The following is a 9357-nucleotide window of genomic DNA, read 5'->3' as shown; positions in this document are numbered from 1 at the left end:
CTGTACGCTATGGCAAATAAAATTTGCTTCTCGCCCGTCCAGAGCATGCTTGCTCATTGGCAGAAGATGATTACGGGTAAAATCCCCATCGACATCACCCCACTGGTCACCCGTGTGGCGAGGTATGTCAAAGAGATGGAGGGTGCCAAAGTCACCTTCTTGCTTGAGATGGAGGCGTATAGATACGAGGTTGGTCTTGAGTATTTTGTGCAAGGGCACATGATGCGGGAAGGACCAGGAAATTCTATCTTTATGTGTTACCCCGGGTACAATAGGGAAATCGAGCTTCCATGCTCGAAACTCTCTCTCTCTTCTCGGTGAAAAGTCTAACATTGCATATGGAGAAAAGAGAACCTGCACGATGGAGTGTTGCAGGTCCACATACGTGGAGCAGGACACGGCGTGGACAAGCCAAAGCAGGTCCTTCATGACGGACACCCCCAGTTCATGCTTCGGCACAACCGGGACCATCCACGGAGAACATGAGCTTCGAGGAGGCGTATGAGCACTACAACTATGACCCGTACCAGGCTGGCAGCAGCGGATTTGCTGGTGGACAAGGACCGTACTACCCCCGCAGGTATGCCTTCATCCTATGGTCTACAAGTGGGTCCCTCATCGTCTGCACTCTTCAACTATGAGGACCCGATTCTTCGGAGCATCGCGAACCTTTCGAACCGTATCAGCACACTTGGTACGCAGCAGCAGGAGATGCAGGACACGATGACACACAACAACTAGCTCACTCAGGAGAGCTGGGGGGTTGACCTCTGCTTTGCAGTGCGATGTCTCGAACGTCTTCATCCATCTTGGGCTGGACTATCAGCAGTCCCAGCCGTACCAGCAGCACTAGCCATACCAGCAGGAGAACAACGACGACGAGGAGGAGAACAACCACAACAACGACGAGGAGGAGGACAAGGACGACGATGATGAGGACCCCGATGAGGGAGAGAAAGACTCCGATGAGGAGGACTAAGATTCATCGAAGCTTGGGGGGAGTCACACCGCCAGGTAAGTCATCGCACCCGTACTTTCTATTCAGTAGCCATGCCAAAAAAACAACAAAAATAATAGTAGTAGTAATAAATAAATAATCTCTTAACAAAAATCCCAAAAATATTTCCATGCTTTGAATAAAATATATGAGTGGAAATCTGTGTGAGCTCTTACTTTGGAAATGATGAATAGTTGCTCTGTTTAAACTCTGTATGTGCCTCGTTTATAGCTTTTTACTCTTCTAGTACCTGAACTAATTGGCATATAGTAGTTCCACTGAAAATCTAGTTGTGTGGAGGCATGAGTTTAATTTCTGAAAGTCTAAGTTGTTGTGGGATTCGAGATAGCCCAAACTGGAATTTAAACTGCTGCTCTAGTAGGGAACCACTCGGAATTCTTTTAAAACTGAAATTTTGGTGAAGGTTTCCCATGGTAAAAATGACTCATCTAGATCCTTATATTGCATAAACCATTTTGAGCTATCTGAAGTTACTTTGAGCTTTGTCGAATGGTGCATCCACTTCAGGAATGGTACTTGCCATCTACAGATCTTCATCCCACAAAAATCCACCATTTGCTAGCCCAAACATAGCTGGCCCGTCAGTCACCCACTCCGGGTATTCACTCTTGCCAGCTATACTCCCCTCAGAATCCACTCTTGCCAGCTATACTCCCCTCGGAATCCACTCTTGCCAGCTATACTCCCCCGCAATCACCATCTCATATACCACAAGTTCATAAAGTTTCCCATTCAAAACTCCAAAGAAATTTAAGATATTCCAGCAAAGGATAGTGGAGTTATCTTCTTTTAAAAAAAAGAGAGAAAAAGAGAAGCCCACTCTACATTTCAAGTTGCAAATTATGGAGTTCAAATAAGTACAAATGGGAAGCCATCCACTCCATACCCTCCAAAAACCCCATGTTCCATGAGACCTGAATTTGGCAAAGTACCAACCCCGGCTTGGATCACCCTTCGGCTAGGCAATACAGGTAACCAAGGTATGCATACATCTTCCTACCCATAAACTCCACATATCAGCTTTAGAGATAGGAAGAAGATGGTCAGATTCTTGACCATGTGTGAGGATCATACACTTTGAGAGACTCGAGAGTACCATTGGGAAACCTAAACCACTTTTGAAAATTCTTGCAAAAATCCGAGTTGGGAACCTGAACAGGTAGCAGGGAATATTTCGGTAAAGGTTGTTCAGTCCAACAACCGCTCAAGACCGAGGGATGAAAAACTAATACGGGGTCTTCCAAAACCTTAGGTATGTGCCAACTTTTCATAAGTACATACGGGAAGAGTAATATGTTGTGCACAAGGTACCTGCATGGGGGTAAACATTGATGCAACTCCTAATCCACCAATCCTCAGTTTAAGCTTTGCTCGAGGACGAGCAAAAGTTTAAGCTTGGGGGGGGTGTTGACGGCCATAATTTCACATTCTAAGCCATCAACTTCTCAGAAATAACATGAGCTTTACACTATGTTCCATTCATATTTTGTTTATTTCTAATGAGTTCCATGAGTTTTGGATGAGTTTTGATTCCAGGAATAGGTGTACCAAAAATGGGCAAAAAAGGGCAAAAACCCAGGCCGACCAGCCTCCCCTAGGCCGGCCGGCCTGGCACCTCCAAAGACACAGCCCCGGCTTCGAACCAGTGGCAATGTGACTCATTCAAGGGGCTCAGAGTCGAGGATTGGGGCTTGGTTCAATTGGATACACCGAAAGGCTCCAACATGCATCCAAAGGTTCACAAGGCAGCCCAAGGTCACAAATATTTCAAGAACCCACTTCCCTGGAGATTGTACAAAGGCAGAGCGAAGTCCCGAAAAAACCAGAGGCCGAAATGGGCTAGAGGGAGGCCGGCCGGCCTCCCCTAGGCCGGCCGGCCTAGCAACTACAAAACCGACGCGAACCCAACTATCAACCGACTCCAGGGAGGGATCAGAGCTGTTGTCCAAAAGGCGGCGGCCATATGGCGCAACCCCAGGCCGGCCGGCCTAGGGGAGGCCGGCCGTCCCCACATGGAGGCCTCTCAGGCTGAGGTTTGGCATGGAAGTTAAGCGCAATGAGATTACCTGCTTCCAACCGATGCTACCTGCAGTAACCACCAGAACCGACCTTGGGGGGGCTATAAAAGGAGGCACAATCCATCACTTCAACACACTGTTGACGCAAAAATCAACACACTGGAATCCGAGGGCAAGTGTTCGCCGAGTCACAGAAAGTCAACCAAGCGTGCCAGTCAATTTGACCTGAAATTGACAAGGGAGAAAACAAAGTCAAATTCGAGAGCGTATCGGCTGGGATTCCGAATATCTCTCAGATGGGCGTATCGGCAAGCTTTGCCGATACTACATACGACAAAAAGGTATTAAATGCAAGCGCGTAGTAAACGAGCGTATCGGCAGGATGCCACAGCGATGCACCCGGTAGCTAAAGCTCAAATATACTTGGTAAAATGAAAACTCACCAGCAAATCAAGTCGCTCGAATGTGAGGCGTCCTTGATCAACTTGAAAGAACTCATCGAAAAAAGAAAAGAAAAGGCGAATTCGTCGAAAAAGTACAAAGGAATTGTAAAGTTTGTTGTATTGGATGTGTATCAAGTTTTTTCGGTCCCTTACAAATGATATATATATAGCCTAGCACTATCAAGTCCTAACCGATCACGGAAAACATTACTTGACTAAAAATAAAAGACTTTCTAAAAGGCAAACTACTTAAAATATTACAACCGAATCATCAAGATTTTCGTAGAGTCCGGGTCCTCTTCTCCTTCCTTGACTTCATCGGCAACTCCCCATCGGCCGAGTACTAGAGCGGACGAGACAGCATCTTCGAAGCATATTCCTCTGGTCCATCGGACGGACTCCATCGGCCGATTTCAATACTGTGCATCTTTTGGTTTCTTTCGAATCGTCCGCCTTCCCTTCACAAGAATCACCTTCCTTGATATGTGTCAAAAAATGGTGTCAACACATGCCCCCCCCCCCAGTTTCAGAGTAATTTGTTTTGCTCCGAAATTAACTCTAATCATGCTTGCCAACGTTTAAACGGATCTCTGTCTCCTAAACAAATAGTGCACCGAATCCCCATTTTGCCCTTGGGCAAAGGTTATAAATATCTGCGTCTCCTCTCTCGCTGGCACTTCTACTGTAGCATTCTCTGCCTCCTTCTCTGCTCAAGAACACATCTGCTCCACCGCCGCCATCGCAGCCAAAACACCCTCTACGGTTTTAAAGATTCAAGTCCAAGAACTGCTCCTCCGGCAATGGCGTCCATTTCCGAGATCCCAGAGGTACGTTTCTCCTTCCCCACCTGTATCTCTGCTTTCTATTCCCCTTCTGATTTCTTCAGTCGTGTCTCTTATCTCCGCCTTTTTTCTTCCAGAATCTTAGGGGCAATATGATTATTCTACTAGAGAACCAACCCAGCATGATCTGCCTAGGCCCCATGGGAAATCCAGATCCGACTAGTATAATTAATCTAAAAACCAACAGGATTCCCCTTAAATCTTCTGACATGAATCTGGATTGGACTCAGGCCTTTAGATCTTGGCCGAGCATTACTCCTGGGTGGAGAAATTGGTTCTGTAGGATAGCCAACTCTTAGAGAACCAATTGGGAACAGCATGATATCAGCCAATGTCTGAACTTATCTTTATCGGAGATGATTAGAAACGAGCCAATGCTCATATCGGCCTCTTACTTTTGGTCTGACGCCGTCAACGCATTTATGTTTAACCATGGGCCAATGACACCTACCCTGTTGGATGTTGTAATGCTCACTGGCCTGAATATCCATGCTCCCGATAGATCTTTCCATTTGCTAGAAAAGGCATCTTTCAAGATTGAAACAAAAAGCATCGGCGGATGAAAAGGATATATCGGCAAGAATATGAAGACTGGATCAGTATCTGTCAGAGAGCATACTGTCTTTCTCAACATGTGGCTTGAGAAATTCATTTTCTGTGGCAAAGCAGTCGGCCCAACAAATAATAATCTTAAACTGGCAGAAATTCTAGCTACTGGCAATCCTGTCCCTCTCGGCAAACATCTTCTGGGGTCAGTTTACCACCTGCTTCATCAAGTATCATCCAGACTCAGAAAGAACCAGCCAATTATCAACTTGGGAGGCCCCTAGTGGTTTATTCAGTTGTGGCTACACATGTACGTGCATAAAACTATGATAGTTGAATTGTCAGAGATAGAATTCCCATCAGAAAACTTCTCTAAAGAAGAAGAAACCGTCACTCGCCGATGCACATCATTTGGTGAAGAAGCTATCATGATTGCCAATGATCCCAAGACCCTTGGCATTACTGACTTTTTCAAGTCTTTCTACAATGGGTTCCTAGAAATTTTCACTATCTGGTTTGCATATCAGGATGAAAAAATCATGTATGAAAACCCCTTTAAGCTCCAGCTTGACTCATGGAAAACTGATGAAGAAGTCACCAAGATCATGAAGGAAATAATCTCCCCAAGAATTCTGCCAATTAATTTAACAGCTGGCAAAGATATCCCTAGTTATGAATTCTAAAATCCATAAGTGGCAGCCAGACAATTAGGATTTGGCCAAGTGCCCCCTTCTCTCTTCTTCGTCGGTAAAGTCCAATTTAGAGGAGCTCTCAATAGTACTCTCTCTTATAGTCGGCTGAAAGATCTGGAGCCTGATGTAGATATGACACTCTTAGCCGATTGGCAGATTGCACCTTTTATTGCTACCCCTTTCATCCAATTGTGGTCTGAATGGCAAGAGCATATCTTCTGCAAATCGGCCAATCTGTATTGCACGGCATTGAATGAAAATTATCAGGCAGCTGATAATGAGGTATAAGATCAACCCTGTTCTCCATGTTGTACCATAATATTCTTTACTTGTATCTAATGTCCATCTGAACAGGATAACGGTAATGATCCTCCAACGATTAGCAGAAGCGGTCAGCCGATCAACTATGCCTTGCCAGCCGATAAGCCAAATATCGGATATGGTGCTCCAACTCTAACAGATGTGGCCACTGGGAGAAAACGCAAGGTATCTTATACCAAGGTAACAACTCATAAGAAAAAGAAATCTCCAGGCCAATCTTCAACAGCAGCAGAACTCCAAACAGACACTCTGATCGACCTTCCCTCCTCTTCTTCAGAAGGTAAAAGCCTGAACCCCATGTCTTCACTTTATCTGAATGCTGATCACATCCTTGCTTTATAATTAAGATGCCCCTGAACACCAATTTGGAGAAGAAGACTCTAGTACACCTCCTCATACATCATCAAATGTTCATGTATTATTCTGCTAACTCAGCAAGTATTTAAATTCTCCCATGATCCTGAATTTGGCATCATTTTTCTTTGATTTTTATCAGGCACATCATTCACCTTCGGCTCCCAAGAAATGCAAAGCAAATTCTCCATTGATACAGGTATGACTTCAGAGCTTGCTCATAAATACATTATGTATATTCTGACAATCATCCTTCAGCTTGCCAAGCATGCGCTATTGGGCCAACCGGACATTACAATCCCGAGCTCTTTATCGCAGTTCCTCGTCCCTGCTGGCTCCAACATAGAGGAAATACACCTGAAGCAAGTAAGCATCCTTCCCCTTGGCCGATTTCATCATCCCTTTGCCTTCATCGGCCATCCTAATCACATCTCCCTGTCAGGCACAAGAATCTCTAGACAATAGTCTGTTTTCTTTTCAAATTGGAGCCACTCCCTAGGAAGAAGGAGAAGAAGCAACATCGGCCGATCCAGTTGTGTTGTCGAATGAAATTAAGGCCAAACTCCAAGAATCCCTCCAATTCCTAAATCAAGACATCGGCCAACTGATCAAGAATGCACAGCCAATTCGCACCATTTTAGAAGAACTGGAGGGCAAGCTTCCAGAATCAATTGAAGAAGCATTAACTCATGTAGCCTTCATCGAGAGTCATCATGCACAATTCAACAAGGCCCAGAAACAACTTGCCGATCGTCTTCAGCAGGAAAAAGTCATCAAACAAAGGGACGACTTCAAAGCTTTAGCAGAATCGGCCGTTGGTGAAATCAAGTCCCTGAATGACACCCAGGCTAGCATCTTGAGGAACAAAGCTAAATTGGAAGCTGAACGTGATCGTCTTCTGCAAGAACTTAATCGAGTAAACCAAGCAATAGACATTGCAGATCACGATCTTTCTCAGATTCCACCGACCATCACCAAACTCCAAGAAGACAAGCAGAAATACGCTCGTCAAGCATATCAACTCCATAAGAGTCTGCAGCCGATTTCTAGCTCACCAGTGGATAATAATCAAGTGATCGCAAACATTGATCAAATTCGCCTGCGTGCGATAAAAGTAATCCAAGAAGCTCTAGGATTACTATAAAGGCACTCCATGTATTGTAATCTCCAGGAATTGCAAACACATGATCCAATTCCAGAAACTCTGTCTTTGTGCTTTATTGCTCTAAGGGCGACTCATATCGTGTCGGCAATATTACAATCGATGCATCCAACTTGCGAATCGGCTTTTACATATTTTTTGCACTAAAGGCAACACTTTCTAGTATTGGCTATAACTTATAAAATCCGGCTGATACTACAATTGGCCATATCCCTCATTGATCAAGACTCTTCCGAAGAATCTCCTGACATTTCTGATGTAACTTCGTAATCAGCCATTCGAAAGAAATCCTTCTCCCATGCTTGACCAGAAAGACAATTCATCCGATCATAACTCACTATATGGGCTTCAGCCGACGCCACACTGAATGGCGAATCGGCCGATACTATTTCAACAGTATCGTCAACCCACTGAATCAAACATTGATGCATAGTAGATGGAATGCAACAATTGGCATGTATCCAATCCTGACCCAACAGTAAACTATATGAACCTTTGCCATTAATAATGAAGAAAGTAGTGGGAAGGGTCCTACTGCCAATTGTGAGATCGACGCATAATGCCCCCAAAGCAGGGGACACGACTCCTTCGAAATCCTTGGGCATCATATCAGTCTTCGTCAGATCATCTTGATTCTTCCCAAGCTTGCGTAGCATAACATAGGGCATTATATTCACAGTTGCACCTTCATCAACCAACATCTTCGTAACAGCCTTGCCATCAACGAATCCCTTCAGGAACAGTGCCTTAAGATGCTGCCTCTTATCATCTTCTGGCTTCCCAAATGTTGCTGGCAATGGCTCCAAATTCAATAGTGCCATGGCTTCATCTAATTCTGGTTCATGATCTTCGTCGCCTGGCGCCATAAACTCTTTCGGCATTATGAAAACCATATTAATCGGCGCAGCTGATGATCCAGAATCTTGACCACTATCAGCTCTGTGCTTAGCACGCCAAACTTGTGACTTGTTCCCTTTCTTGTGCAGAATCTGTTCTCGCTCCTCCTCAATGATCTCCAGCTGGCGTAGCCTCTGAACACGTCGCTTCTGAGACCTGGTCAAACCTCCAAGACACCACTGAAATTGATCCATGTGATCAGGCTCATGTTCTGGATCTCTTCGCATCGGCTGATCATCTTGTGCTCTTCCATCGGCCATCTGCTCTAGCCGATCGTGTGCAGGCACTCTTCTCCTAGCAGGATCACATAGCATTATCCTGCCCCCCCCCCCAGTCGATCATGCACCGATTCCCTTTTTCCTAGCCGATCATGCACAGGAGTGCGCTCAGGCCGATAGGGCTCATGACGTGACCTTTCATATGATCGGCTGCCTTGACCATTGCATTCGGGACAATCATATGCCGATGGCAATGTCAACCCTTCTTCCCAGTAGTAGACAAAGAAAGGACACCTCCAATGATCTTGCTCGCATCGTTCCTCTTCTTCTCTACGCTGCCGCCTTTCATGATCACGCTGAAACTTGTTCAACAGCATTTGAGACGTTACACGTCTATGTGGTACCGATGAACGTTCAGCATCCTTCATCGGACCCTTTCCTTTGACCTCATCGGCCTCTATCTGTGCTTTAGGATCAACAGCTCCAGATTTCTTGCCCGATGATGACGTCAGAATCTTGGCTTGAGGAGAACCTTCATCTCTGGCCACATCAACCATGTTCGTGGCGAAAGGATGTCCGTCGATCTTCATCGACTTCTTGGGAGCCTCAAATTTCAATCTCCCTTGTTTAAAAGCCATCTGAATCTGCTGTCGGAAGACCTTGCACTCAATTGTATCATGCGATGTGGCGTTATGCCACTTGCAGTACTTCATATTCTTGAGCTCGTCCTCCGATGGAATCTTGTGATATGGCTTCAACTTGATCAACCCCTCTGACAATAACAAGTCAAAGATCTTGTCGGCTTTGGTGATGTCAAACCCATACGACTCAGGCTCTTTCTTTCCA

The sequence above is a fragment of the Panicum virgatum genome, chromosome 2N (genome assembly GCF_016808335.1).
Source record: "Panicum virgatum strain AP13 chromosome 2N, P.virgatum_v5, whole genome shotgun sequence".
Taxonomy (NCBI): domain Eukaryota; kingdom Viridiplantae; phylum Streptophyta; class Magnoliopsida; order Poales; family Poaceae; genus Panicum; species Panicum virgatum.
Note: the sequence above shows the minus strand (reverse complement) of the source record.